The 14,717-nt window shown below is 53.1% G+C and overlaps 1 protein-coding gene across 8 annotated transcripts in view; it reads right to left on the bottom strand.

Moving 5' to 3' along the window:
• The window catches only part of PPP2R5C (protein phosphatase 2 regulatory subunit B'gamma), a 127,233-nt gene that overhangs the window by 65,096 nt on the left and 47,420 nt on the right, over nt 1-14,717 (bottom strand). Inside the window, exon 1 of one of the 8 annotated variants that reach the window (XM_042990568.1) lies at nt 1,372-1,524. The exons of the other annotated variants lie outside the window; for them this stretch is intronic. The gene's annotated coding sequence lies outside the window, so the exon portion shown is untranslated. Of the gene's footprint in view, nt 1-1,371; nt 1,525-14,717 lie in introns of those variants that run through there. 8 annotated transcript variants of the gene reach the window in all.

Genomic DNA, 14,717 nt, shown 5'->3' with positions numbered 1-14,717 from the left:
GTCGGGTGACCCCGTTCTCCTTTTTAAGGCGAGGCAAGCGGCCCAGGTGCACCGCCTGCTGCTTTATGAAAGGGCCCGATCGCATCACGCTCCCCGAACCGCACACACTCTAAATACACGGAGTGCGTCGTCCCAAGAGTCGACCACAAGGCTCATTTGTCCCTTGGAGAAGGACGTGCCGCCCGAATATTTGATGTTTCTATTGCCAGTTCAAACAGGAAACACTCGAGTGTTTGCTATGGGTTGAAGACATCTAGCCGCTCCTGTTCTACAGCTTTGATCCCACGTTGCATGGGAAATGGAGACGATGCTTCGAATCACGTGCACGTACTTCCGTCCAAGGGGCAAAATGTGCTGGGTAAGATCTGCTTGGCTGTGCCGGGACCTGGGAAGAAGAGCCTTCCAACCAGGATCCAAGAACCTTCTGTGCCGAGAAGCACACGCAAATTCAGCAGGGGAGCTGCAAGCTCACGGTCTTTGAGGCAGGCCGGGCGGAGCGTGACGGGACAGCACAGGTGGAAGGCGCTCCTCCACGACTGACCTGGGCGGGCTGCGGGGACAGCAGCACGCCAGCAACACCTGCAGGGCGTGGGGCGATGTCCCCAGCCGGCCCCCAAGGGTCCCTGCTTGGCAGGAACTTCCCCCTCCTGTCTCTCAGCGACCTTTACCCTCAACCGCTCTGTTTGCAACTACAAGATTCCATTACAAAGCCAACACCACGTTGATGGAGCCGCCCTCGGAAATGCTTGTCTCCCAGAGCTTGTGCTCCCAGAGCTTGTGCAGGACGCAGGTGGGATGCGACCCCAAGCGAGCCGGAGCCGTGGAGGGACTTGGCGATCCGAGCGGGAGCCATGCGGGGCAAACCTCCTGACCCGGTCCTTGAAAGCCGGCGTTTCCGTACAAAGTACTTCCAAAGACGACTTCTTTATGTTCCCTGTTTTACGGTTAGATCGAAACAACTTATGCTCGTGGCACTCTGAGGTCGTCACCTTGCTCCGAACTTGGAGCCCTTCGCTTAGCAGAAAGCGAGCGGGCAATGCCTGGGTTGGAATCTCAGCTCCACCTGTTACTACCTTAGTGACTTCAGGGCCTCACTTTCCTCAACTGGAAAATGGGGATAACTGCCCAACAACGCCCTGGATTGTTGCGAACACACGTCATGTGCTCAGAGCGAGGCCTGAAATAGAGTCTGTCCTTGATCCGTGTCACTGGTTTTTGTTTTTGCTAATGAGGTGCAGTCAGCTTCTGTCACTCAATCTTGTTTATGCTCTATCCTTAAAAAATGTCTGTTACGGAAGCAACGTTTTTCATCCTCTCCAGGCATTTCCAAGCAGACCACTAATGCACTGCACTCAGCAACTAAATCTGTACCTGACAAAAGGCGGAATCCGAATCCGATGGCGTCTGGCTGTGCAGAATTCAATTACACGGTGTCCTGGCAAACTGGGCACAGAGATTGTGCTCTGCTGTTCTGGCTCTTAGAACAGCGCAGCCCCAGAGCAGCTACTTAAATGCTGCCTGCGAGGGGCTGAGTGAGCCTCAAATCCGATTATGACACATGTGCGGCTAGGTCACAGAGGAGCCACGCTCTCAAGACGAGCTCAGGGACATCTCAGTACTAGCAATTTGTGGCACAATTAGATTTGAATGGGAAAATATCCCTTGAGCGATAGGTTTATAAAGGACCATGGTGGACCCGGTTTTTGGGTGGTGGGTGCTGTAGGCTCACGTGGGCGAGAAGAGAAAAAAACGGGAGGCGGCAAGACCCGGGCGGTGGACTAACTGCTGTGAGACAGTTGTGGCACCCGCCTGAGATTCTGGGGGCTCAGTTTCCACATCTGGGAAACAGGGTTCCTCCTGGCTCTACGAGGTTGTGAAAGGACTCTCCTCTCCAAGACCAGAGTGTCAGCAGCAGTTCCTAGAGGGAGGAAAAGGGGAAATACCACAGGGTCTCTAGACAGAAACGGGGTCTACACAGAACGGTGTGATTTTTTTTTTTTTTTAAATCCAGGAGAGCAACTTACAAGTGAGTACTGTAAGGGGAAGCCTATAGAAAGCCAAGGATCCAAGGTATCTGGGTGGCTCAGTCGTTTGGGCGTCCAGCTTGTGATTTTGGACCAGGTCATGGTCTCGTGGTTTGTGGGATCGAGCCCCACGTCAGGCTCTGTGCTGACAGTGCGGAACCTGCCTGGGATTCTCTCCCTCTCGCTCTCTGCCCCTCTCGCCCACTCTTTCTCTCTCTCTCAAAATAAACAAACATAAAAAAAAAAAGCAAGCCGGGGTGCCTGGGTGGCTCAGTCGGTTGAGCGTCCGACTTCAGCTCAGGTCACGATCTCGCGGTCCGTGAGTTCGAGCCCCGCGTCGGGCTCTGGGCTGATGGCTCAGAGCCTGGAGCCTGCTTCCGATTCTGTGCCTCCCTCTCTCTCTGCCCCTCCCCCGTTCATGCTCTGTCTCTCTCTGTCTCAAAAATAAATAAACGTTACAAAAAACTTTAAAAAAAAAAAAAAGCAAGCCAAGGGCTTGAACCTATATGTGAGGTCTTTCTCTCTGCATACAACTGACCACTGGTCTTTAAATGAAATTTGAGCTCAGTATTCAATTGCTAGCATATGATGTGTTACGTATTTCTAAAGGATTCTGTTTTCAGAAAAATGATAGATGTTAACCATAAAAGTCCAAACATAAGAAAGGAAAATTCAGATATGTGCTTTTGGCATCCTGAGGCACGTCCGCCTGGGGGCCTCCTCGTGCACATATTCTGTAGAACGCACGACCGAGAACCACGCTTCACACGCTGCCGTTTCTACCTCGCTCGACCCTGTGTTGAGTGTGTGCTGTAGATCAGTAACTGGACCAAGACCACTTCTGTTTGCACTTTTATTCACGTGTGCTAGAATTTCATAAACTGAGCCAGTCTGCTCATGGTTTTCCTTTAAAACAATATTACAAATAATGCTCTAATTTATGATGATTATAGATGGACGATGGAACGCACCGATCTAGTTTTATTCCTCCTAAAACCTCACTAAAAAGATGGTGAATTCTTTGCAAGCCTTACACCTTCAAGACAACAGGACCGCTAAGCTGGAGAGAAGCTGGCCGGACACCTGGGAGGAGAGGGACGGCAGGCCGGCGGCGTGGCCACGGGACGGTGGAGAAGCAATCTGGCAGGTGCCGGCGAACCCGAGGCCTGGGCAAGGATGGTCACAGGCACCACGAAGCAGGGGCGTGAAGGGCCCCGAACAGGGAGGCTGGTGGGAAGGTACTTAGCCTGCGACCACAAGCCCGTCGGTCTCCCTACAGGTCTCTCCTCTGGAGAGCCCAGGGCTGGCTCTTGTCCCAGCGGGGACTTTGCTTCTGGGAACTGCAAGGCGCGTTAACGGCCGACCTCCCACCGAAGCAAGGAAAGCTGGAGAAAAAAAAAAATGTAAAAAAAACTGTTTAACGGGCAACAGCGAGCTAGAAAAATACTGAGAGGTTATAGGACCAGGAAGAAAAGATGACAGCAACCCAAAGGGATGGGTCCTGCCTCTGGGGTCTCCCTTCCCTTAGAGAAGGTGGGACCAACATTGGGGGGAAAGAGGCAGAAAGGAGCCCCGGGCCCTGAACATAAGCATGCAAGTGCCAGACAGGACAGAGCGGATGTGCTGATCGCTGAGAAGGGAAATGCTTTACCCTGGCCTTCAGCTTGCTGTACATTCGGGATTATTTTGACAGCTTTCATTGAGCAAACGGCCAAGGAAAGCTGAATTTTATCGGGGGCGGCCCTGGGATGCACTGAGGTGCGGCTGCGAACGTCCCTCGGAGCCACTTCTGCGGAGACCCTGCTTCTTCTCTTGTTCACCAGGCTCTCCCCTGCCTTCCTCTCCTCCAGCACCTGCCCTGGGTGTCCTCCTTGTTTCCGGCGTCTGGTTCGTTCATTTCTGCTTTCGTCTTTATGGACCACAGCAGTTGCTGAATTCACTTTGGTCCTTTCCTGGCTTTTCGGCGTGTCCATCGTCTCTCCTCGTTCTTGGGTAACAACCACAGCTGCACGCGGACTCGACACCCACAGGAGGCCGGGTGCTTCCGTCCACGAGGGCTCAGGCCCCCGCCAGGCGGCCTCCACGGACCCTCAGCTCGGCCTTCCGCCAGCTCCGGGGCGGTCTGCCGAGCCCACGTTTGCTGGCCGGCTGGCACGTTGGGGACGACGACGACGACGGTCCCTCCCTCTGGGGTGACGGCGTGGACTGAGTGAGGCAGCAGATGGAAGGTCGCAGGGCAGCTGCCACAGCTCGGTCACCACGACCACCAGGCGGCATTCGCGGGACGGCACCGCTCCAAGTCCCAGCGTGGACAGTGACCCGGCCACCGAGCGGATGCTTTCCACGGGACGGGTAAGGTCCCTGCTCTCGTGGCACCGTCCCCCAAGTGGCGGAGACGAGCAAGCAAACCCCAACTCAAAAAAGCCGGCAGACAAAACAATTTTAGGAAAGAACCACCCCCAGTGATGGGCTGGACGGGGAGGCCCGTCCGCGGAGGGAACCCCGGGCGGCGGAGGAGCCGACGGCACCAACACGGAAGCGCCAGCTGGGGCCGGGCCAGGAGCAATGCCCCCTCTGCCCCGCGGGCCTCCGAGGGCGGCCTGGTTTCTACCTCTGCATTTATTCCCGTTTTTATTGCATCGTGATGACAGTCTATGGTTTCTACTTACTTCAACTTTCTGGAAGCAGCAGAGGCTTTCTGGGTGACCTAGGGTAATGCTAATCTCAGCTTCGTGACCACTTGTCTCCAAAGCCTCTCCTGGCTCGTCGTCGCTACGCGGTCACCCCTGGTCCTCCAGGGTGGGGGGGTCTGGGCGGGTCTCCCCACCACTCGCCTCCTCCATTCTGTCTTACAGTCCCTCTGGCTCTGGAGGCTACGTCATCTGGGCCACCGACACCCACACCGCTCCTGCCATCTGCAGACCCCGTGTTCCGGCCTGGTGAAGCAATCCCATCTCAAGGACTCTTTTCTGCCTTGAACTCGGCTTCACCCACTATCAGCGACACGCTCCCTGCTTTCGCGTCTGCCTAACATATCCCTTCCTCTCTACTTCTTTTTAATACCTTTTTATATTTTATCCATCTCACTTTAGGATTTAAAGCCAAAGTTAGAAGACCCATGTTTGTTTCATTGATTACATCTAGTAATATATATATATATGCACATTATATGTGCATAGATGTATGTAAGTGCGTATTACATATATGCGTGTATCTAAATGCCTATAATATACATGCATATAATATATATATAATAGTGCCTATAATGTACATATAAACGTAACTTTTAAAATTATGAAAATAAAAAAAATTAAAGATAAAAATCTTTGGGGCACCTGGGTGGCTCAGTCGGTTGAGCATCTGACTTTGGCTCAGGTCATGCCTCAGCAGTTTGTGGGTTCAAGCCCTGCGTCGGGCTCTGTGCTGACAGCTCAGAGCCTGGAGCCTGCTTTGGATTCTGTGTCTCCCTTTGTCTCTCAAAAAATAAATAAATGTTAAAAAAAAAAAAATCTTTAAATTTTGTTGGCCTAGAAAGATGTATGCAATACCCCAGCCAGATGTTCAGCATTGAGATATTATGTTTAAGGCAGTTTGTTCAGTTTAAATAGCATTTTGAAAAAGAACTGTCTTCAGGTACTTGAGATATAAACTTCCAAAATAACAAAAGAACCCACGGGCACTAATGACTGAACAGCGTCCCTGACACCACCAGCCTTCCTAGTGTGTGTGCCTTCCTAGGTGCTGGGGCTCAGCCTGGACGTTGGCAGGCCTGGAGCGGAGAAGGGCGAGTGCGGCAGGGAAGCCTCTGCCCGCGCCTGTGGTCGCGCCCGGGGGCCCGCTCTCTCTGCCACAGCTGTGGGGCACGGCTCCCCGCTCGCAGCTCAGCTTTGTGGCCTTGCAGGCACACGGCATTTTAGTTGCTTTTTGCCGGAAGCCTCAGCCTCTTGTCCTGGCTTGGGGATTGAAGAATTTCCTCAAACAATTTTGAAAATCGAATTCCTCCACTGGATTTTATCTTACTAACTTTCTACGCTGTGTTCACTTTTAAGGGACACAGAAGAGCTCACCACTACTGAGTTCTCGCCACGTACCAACGTGTCGTTAGAACTCTCCCAAGCCTCCGGGCCCTCGCAGCACCACACAGAGGGCCTAGTATTCTTCCCGTGACACAAACAACAAGCGAGGGTGTCCGCACAGAGGTCAAAGGGACAGGGCTGGTGTCTGAGCCAGGGCGGCGTGGTTTCAGAGCCCCTCGGTGGCCTCTGGGACGCAAGCAGCACCCCGGTGAGGGGACAGCTCCGGCCTCCACACTGGGCCCGTCCAGCTGGCCAGCGGCCCTTCCAACCCTCCCATTCCGGAAGAAGCAGGGTCTCACGGCTCCTGCTCCAGATAAAGACTGCGTCTGTGCCCCCGCAGATGTCAGAACCCTAACGAAAATATCCTAAGGACTTACGCTCCTCAATCAAAACCAAACGAAACCAAACCAAAAAACCCTGTGGATTAAAATCACCGGTGCTTAGTACACATAACTCTGACGCAGAGGGCCAAGTTCCCCAGGAGTCCGTGGCACAGATGAGAGGGTAGGACACACAAAGGAACCTTCTACATAAACTTAAATGTCTGGGGGTTTGCCTTAACTCCAGATCTGACTTAGTAATATTATTACCCACCAAATATCCAAGTCATCACATTTTCCCCCCTACTCAATTCTCTTGGATACTCGCAGACCGTACAATGTGCCCCAAGTTGTAAGCCGCTGAGGAGTTCAGACGGTGTCAGTCCCTTGGTGTGATGCACCTCCAAGCTCTTGGCCAGTGCCCAGACCTCAGGCTGTCCCTGCAGGCCCCCGCCCCCCACCTCCTTGGCTACGGAACACGGTCATCTGCCACGACTTCCAGACACTCTTCCTTACAAGACTCGGGCCAAGGCGTCACACTCTCTGCACTATAAGGTGCAGTTTCCAAGGCCACCAGCCAGGCTGGAGTCAAAAGACGGGGGCTGCATTTTTTCCTTACTGTGCATGTGCTTTGAATGCACGCCTAAAAGTAAAATGCTTCTCCAGGAGTCTGGCGAGAAAGGAAAGCAAAACAGCAGATCCTGCCAGACCCACCATTCTCTGAGGTTTTCTTTGTCATGTGCTCACAGGCGAGGGGAAGTTAAGGAAGTGAATCTCCAAGATTTGAGGACTTTCTCTCGCAGCTTTTTCGCAGTCATGTTACGAGAGGAAAGGGTCGTAATAATGGTCAATTAGAGGGCTCATTTCTGGTTTTCCCAGCGTGTGACACAGAGTCACTCTAACTCCATCCAGATTCCCCATGAGAACAAACTGCCATCTGAACGCATAAGTTCTCTGTACAAATGCCCCCGAGCACCTGGACGGCCCTTGAGCTTAGTCAAGCCTGCACTACAGGACCTTGCACGCCAGGACGGGGCCTCTGAAGTTGCACGTGCAGGACACTGAGTCTGGGAACAGAGTTCTCTTCCCGGAACAGCTGCCTGAGCTGGACAGGAAGACTCAATGACGGGTGGCCCTAAGCTGGGGACCATACACTGTCACGACCTCCCTTCCTCTCCTGTTTTGGGGAAGACTGCTTCTCGTCTAGATGGACACTGGGCTCAGTGTCGCTGCTTGTCACTGCTTCCGCCCTCGCTTGCAAGCCCCGTGGGTGGAGCACGCACACGGGAGTCCTGGGCCGGCAAGGGCCCTCGTTCCACAGACAGGCCCTGGGGGCAGGTGGGCAGGCACCCGCCGCTGCTCAGACCCTCAAGGTGACCCTTCCCGTGTGCTGTAACTGCCTGGACTGGACCGTGTTTGGCCAATCAGAGGAAGAGCCCCCCCCCCGCCCCTTTTTAAAGCAGGCTCCACGTCCAACGAGGATCCCAATGCTGGGCTTGAACTCATGACCCTGAGATCAAGACCTGAGCCGAGATCGAGAGTCGGACGCGAGGAAGAGGCCGTTTTTAAACTTTGGATTCAATGAAGACAGGAGGTCGAAACCAAAGCACTTCCGGCCACGTGAGGGAGAAACTTAAAACAGAACCATATTTATAGTACTTTGATGTTTTAGACCGCATATTTACAAACATTATGATGCCTGCTTCTTAGAACAACCCCGTGAGAAAATTCCATCTTGGAACAGTTAACAGACTTGCCGATTGGTCGGGGAGACGGAACCCAGACCCAGGCCCTCTTACTTCATCCCACCGTGGGCTTTCCAGAAGAATCTGAATGGAACACGAGGGAGGGCTCTTCTGGGCTCTTCCGGGCTCAGTGATCAGAGCCAGGAATGGGTGCGAAATGAAGGACAGTGGGCTAGCCAGGGAGTAGTTCCTGAAGAATCATCAAACCACGTAATTCAATGACTCCTTTTAGGTAACTCCGTCACCCCTACGCGGTCTAGAAACCTCCCGGCTGACCTGCCGTGACCCCATCTCCTCAAAACACACCTGCTCCCGTCAGACAGAGCTGGCCAAGACTCCTCACCACCACGAGGGCCGAGTCTTCTTAGACGGGAGCTCGGGTCCTTGCTCGTGCAAATAAACACCCCACCTCTGGCCAGTATCCGCGGTGCCTGCTGGCCCCCCCACCCGGCCACAGAGGCCACCTAGGCTGAAGGTTCTTGTGGTACCCGGGCCAGGAGTAAACACTTCCGACCCAGGGATGAGGCTTTGGCCAGGATGAAGCCTTCCTCCTGAACACTTTCCCCAAGTGGAATCTGGATTGGCAAACATGGGGAAGAGTGGGGCAGATCTAATCACCATCACTCGGACACAACCGGTGTCACTTTGCCCCGGACTCGGTGCCAAATGCACTCATTCCTGCCGTCACCGAATGCCCGTGGCGCTTTTGCAAGGGAGATTTATTATTCCCACTTTGCAAGTGAAGAAACAGTTACTCATCAGGTTACGTAACTCGCCGGAGCTTTACCACCGAGCGGGAGTTGGGATGCACAGGGCAATTACCCATGAGTGTGGGCCCCCGGGGGCCGTGACAGCAGGGCCTGGGGCGTGGGGGCACACAACAAGGCCTGGGCCAGGACGGAGGCCACCCTGCGGCCTCCAAGGTCCAGTCCACCAGGGTTACTGTGCTCGAAACCAAACGGGAGAGACCGGAGGGCTCCATGTTACAGACTTGTGGTGAGCTTGCTGGGGGCCCACCGCACGCCTCCCGGGCTTGGGCCTCACGGCCGCCTTCTCGATTTGGCCACATCCGTGCAGGGTCGTGCTCCCACTTGGAGTTTTTCTTTAAGTGGACATGCTGTTGACTAGGCTCTGTCCTGAGCGATAAGCACCCAGGAAATCACGGATTTGACACGCTACCTACGTGGAAGTGACGGGCAATGCTGCACCACTTGAAATCATCTCTTGTGCCACCGGCGGCGTGGACCCGCCACGCTCGGAGGGACTGGGGCCGCCCCACAGCATGAAGGGCAAAACATAAAGGACAAAATTTCATTTCACCTTATTTATGGATTTCTGAGTTGACTATCACTGCTCTGCACAGGGCAGGCTTTGAGGCCTCTACCCGCTGTCCTGAACGAGGGGCAAGGAGGTCATTCTGTCCTCGCTGTTGTTGCTGTCACTGGGAGACCAGCCGGCGGGACGATGCCTCCTGGTCTGCACGGACCTCCTGCCGGGCTCTGGTTCCACGACCGGAAACTGCTGAGGACCCGGGTGAGGGCCTCCCCGTCGGCCCCAGCTACCGAGTCGTTAGTTCTTTTGCGGTCTGCCTTCAAAGTCCCATCCCGATACCGCTGTGACAATGAGACTGTCCTTGCACAGATTAAACTCCACTTCAACCCGTGTACACAGCCGGCTACTTCTCCGTATCGGGAGGCGCGTCCTGTCTTACACACGGGACAGGAAGGTGAGCACCTCCCCTCGTGCGCCTTGCGAGGGTTTTGGCAGCACGAACCAGAAGGAAGCTTAAAAAGAGTCATAGAAAATTCTTCCGAAACTGCTGAACAGCTCCACTCAGAAAGGGGACTAGCCTTCCACGGCGGCTTCTAGTCCCTTTTTCCCTTAACAGACTGCTGCATATTTTCTAATACTTTAGGCCACATCACCTTCTTTTTTTGGAGGTAGCCAGAACATAAATAGCACCCTAAGAAATCTGCAAGCGCATCTTCCCCGTTAAGACATCACAGGTACCAGCAAGAAGGTCCCTATTTCGTCTGTGGCAAGACGAACAGAACCACGGCCACCGCACATCTCTTGCCCCACGTGGAGCGCGGTGTTCTTCCTGCACAAACGCGGACCACAGCTATCTGCACGTGGACTGCTGGCCTTTACGTACTTCACTGGTGTGCATGGGCCGAAGCGTGTGCTGGGTGAATACGTCAAGAGCGGGACGGCCATACACCCACCTGCCACCCCCCGCCCTCCCTTCACCCTCCACGCGGTCTGCTCCGCCAGGCCCCCCGCGCCCCCGACCCCCATCCCTGTCACTTGGTCAGCGGCTCGCTCCCCTCTCCCCACGGCTCCCGTGTCTCTAGTGACGCTTTCATTTGACCCGCCAGCCTAGAGGTTCACGGTCTCTTCTCATCTTCCTTCTACAGCAAACCCCCCGAGGGCAGGCTTTCTTATCCTCATGTACCTGCTTTACGGACTTGAATTTTCCAATTACACCTCTGAACACAGCATCTGATACGACAGCTATAACCTGACCCAACGTAGAAGAAATCGGGTTTGTTTTAATAGAATAACATGATTAGGTTACGTTTCGACTACACACCTTTGCCGGGTATCTGCCAGGACATGTGCTCGGGGCACAGAGCCCACTGCCCGCCTCCCTCTCGGACCCCGGCCCTGACCCAGGACGCGGGTGGATTTTCTGCAGCTCTGGGTTACTCGGATCTGGGCCAACCCGCGGCTCTCGTCGGCCTCAAAGCAGGACCGAATCAGGTCAGAACTTTCAAAGCCACACTGAGGATCTGTTTACAGTTCTGGGCTTGATCGTCCCTCGTCCGTGTCATCCCCAGCCTCGCGCTGAGAGAGTGGCGTGTGGCTCCCGAGTCCCACGTGCTTCCGCCAGTGACAATGGGAGGTTTCGTGGAGAGAAGCGTTATAGGGGGTGTAAAATGCGAATGAATGAATGGATTTGGAAGCCCTCTGTCCCGTGGACGGCGGGGACGGAGCCCCAAAGTAGCGGGAGAGAACACGTGGCACGCAGAGGGGTTACACTCTGGGGCAGAGAGCTGAGTGACCAGACCTTCTGCATCAATGATAGGCCTAAGGCGGGTGCTCACGGCCTTTGCGGCTCCGACACAGCCAAGTGGGGTCCAGCATCCGAGGCAGGAGCGCCCCTCGAGGGCAGACCACAAACAGCCCCCGACATCTCTCCGCTTCTGTCACCGTGGACGTCAAGCTAGCGCTGGGCTTCTGGGAGCACCGCACCGAGGACACGATGCCCGCAACAATGCTGTCCGCAGGTCCCTGCAAGGGTGCTGCGGGGGAGGAGCTGTCGCCATGCGGAGCCGCCCCCCCCCCCCCCCCCCCCCCCCCCCCCCCGCAGAACTTAGGTGCCCGGGATCGTCCCTCTGTCATCAGGCTCCATGAATGGAAAACCACTGACATGCCAACAAAGCACAGACGTTCACAAAGTCAAAGTTCAGTGGAAAAATCATCTTCCCTGAAAAAAAATCCCACTTTCTGGCACATTAGATGAGATCAGCTGTTCTGTTCCAAGTAAAGCACAGTCAGTATTTTAACAGAGGTTCAGGCGACAGGCTTTCTTTCGGGAAAGAAGACACCGGAACAGCAGTGAGTGTTGGGGTTGCCCCAGATCCCCCAGGGCAGGGGGGCCCTAGCCCAGCAGTTCCTGGCTGTGCGTTTCCTTCTGGAAGCAGCAAGCAGAGAAAGTCTTAAATCAGTACCATACTTAGATTCATAACAAGGATTCTTCCTCACTTACAAATAATGTAGGGCTTTCCTTCTCCCCTCCTTTCTTTTTTTGGAGGGGAGGCCAAGTCTCATGCTCCCCTTTCAAGCTTTATGGGACACAAGTCAACTGCCTGCTGTCAGCATGGTGGCCGGCGTCCCAGTCACCACTGAGAGCACAGCAACTAAACAGAGCAACACGAGACACTTAATTGGATTCTCCCGAAGGGGGTTTCAAAACTTCAGCTTTTGCAGACTGTTTCTGAGGTGACAATAAAGATGACCTTGGAGTCTCAGGGCAGTGTTAGAACAAACCTTTCTGCCGTCCCAAAGCAGGTCTGTCTACCTCGTCAGCTTCTGATGATTATGCTCGGAGACACAAATAAACCGTGTGTGCACGCACTAATGCACGGATCCCGTGCTCAGCTGGAATCACAGGACCTGGACAGACACCCCTCCCACCCTCTGGCCTTCCATGTATCGACACCATTGAGGATGGGCTTTTTTTTTTTTTTCAGGTATCAGATCTTTATTTTTTTAATGAATACAATTTATCGCCAACTTGGCTTCCATACAACACCCAGTGCTTGTCCCAACAGGTGCCCTCCTCAATGCCCATCACCCATTTCCCCCTCTCCCCCGCCCCCCCATCAACCCTGTTTGTTCTCAGTAGTCAAGAGTCTCTTGTGGTTTGTCTCCCTCCCTCTGTAACTATTTTTTCCCCCTTCCCTCCCCCCATGGTCTTCTGTTGAGTTTCTCAAGATCCACATATGAATGAAAACATATGGTATCTGCCTTCCCTGAATGACTTATTTCACTCAGCAGAATACCTTCCAGTTCCGTCCACGTTGCTGCAAATGTCCAGATTTCATTCTTTCTCATTGCCAAGCAGTATTCCATTGTATATATAAACCACATCTTCTTTATCCATTCCTCAGTTGGTGGACATTTAGGCTCTTTCCATAATTAGGCTATAGTTGATAGTGCTGCTATAAACATTGGGGTACCAGTGCCCCTATGCATCAGCACTCCTGCACCCTTTGAATAAATTCCTAGCAGTGCGATTGCTGGATCATATGTAGTTCTATTTTTAATTTTTTGAGGAACCTCCACACTGTTTTCCAGAGCGGCTGCACCAGTTTCCATCCCCACCAATGGTGCATGAGGGTTCCCATTTCGAGGAAGATGGGCTTTTAAAGGCTGGGGGTGAAATCACATGGCATCCAATTAACCGTTTTATTTTTTTGCTGATTGATTGATTGATTGATTGATTTTTTAATTTAAATCCAAGTTAGCGAACATACAGTGTAACAATGGTTTCAGGAGTAGAATTTAGTGATTCATCACGTGAGCACTGGGTGTTCTGTGTAAGCGACAGACCGATTAACCATTTTATTTTTATTTATTTTTTTAACATTTATTTATTTATTATTGAGAGATGGACACAGAGTGTGAGCAGGGGAGGGGTAGATACAGAATCTGAAGCAGGCTCCAGGCTCTGAGCTGTCAGCACAGAGCCCAACACGGGGCTTGAACCCACGAACCAGGAGATCATGACCTGAGCTGAAGATGGTTGCCTAACCAACTGAGCCACCCAGGCGCGCCCCAATTAACCATTTTAAAGCACACAGCTCAACCCGGCCTGTAGAGTTCTCAGTGTTGGGCAGTCACCCCACTTTCCACACGTTTTCATTCCAGTAATCCTGCCTCATTCCCCTCCCCCCGGCCCCGGCAACCTCTAACCTGCTTTCCGCCCCTGTGGATTTGCCCAGTCTGGACATTTCATATAAAAGAAATATAAAAAATGAGCATTTAAGTTGCACAAATTGCTTAACATTATGTGGCAATTCCAAATGTAAACAAGGTACAAATCTGAGCTTTGTGGCTTCAAATGATGTTCCGGAGTTAGGGTTTCACAGACCAGTAAAGTTTCACTAAGAATCTTGCCAGTGGACAACACTGGCTTACCGCCCTGACAAATAAGAACATTACAAAAAGAATCCCAGAAAAGACACTTTCAGAGCACAAAGGACAATCTTGGAATGGAGGACAGTCCTGTAAACTTAATGAATCCAGCTTTATAAAAGACCCACTCGACCTCACCTCGATTTCTGCCTTGGACGGGTAAACGCCTTGCGTGGCACAGGGCGGCAAAGGCCTTCGGAGGTGGCTGATCCTGGACCACCATCCTCGGTACAACTGAACGTAGGTAAACTAAGGACGTGAGCCCTCTGGCCAAGGGAGTCCCCCCCACCCCCAGAAGGGAAGTGGATTTCCTCCTCTTAAGAACGCAATCTTTTCGATGGCTAAGACCGACAAGATCTGAATCCAGCTCAAGAATCCACAGAAAAGGATGCCGGCTTCGCAGGAGACACTGACATAATGCAAATCAGGGAGGGAGTGAGGCTGCACTCAGTGTGGACGGAGGCCAGCCTTGGGTCCAGAGAGGTTACACAGCACGCAGCCGAACCGACAACGTTTACAAATGAAAGGAGAGCTCTGACGGGCAGGCTCTCCCCAGCTCGGCCTTCTAAACTGGGGTGTGCGTTCTGGGGGGTGGAGAAAGCCACAGGATAAACACGGCACATGTCCTGGAGTATCAGTTTTACAACACAATTCAATCACGCTCACCGCTTTTACGTCGACTATAATAAGTATGAAATAGAATACAAAATTCAAGCTTTTTAGAACAAAACCGGAGCCCTCGGAAACTTAAACACTTTGGGGGCTCTCGGCGGACCGAGTCATGAGTCGGGCCCAGGCCCCAGACTCCCAACAGGAGTGGGCTCTCCCCGCTCAGGCTCAGAGGAACTG

The sequence above is a fragment of the Panthera tigris genome, chromosome B3 (genome assembly GCF_018350195.1).
Source record: "Panthera tigris isolate Pti1 chromosome B3, P.tigris_Pti1_mat1.1, whole genome shotgun sequence".
In the NCBI taxonomy this organism is placed as follows: domain Eukaryota; kingdom Metazoa; phylum Chordata; class Mammalia; order Carnivora; family Felidae; genus Panthera; species Panthera tigris.
The sequence above is the reverse complement of the archived record's forward strand: the minus strand, read 5'-3'. Positions and strand labels throughout refer to the sequence as shown.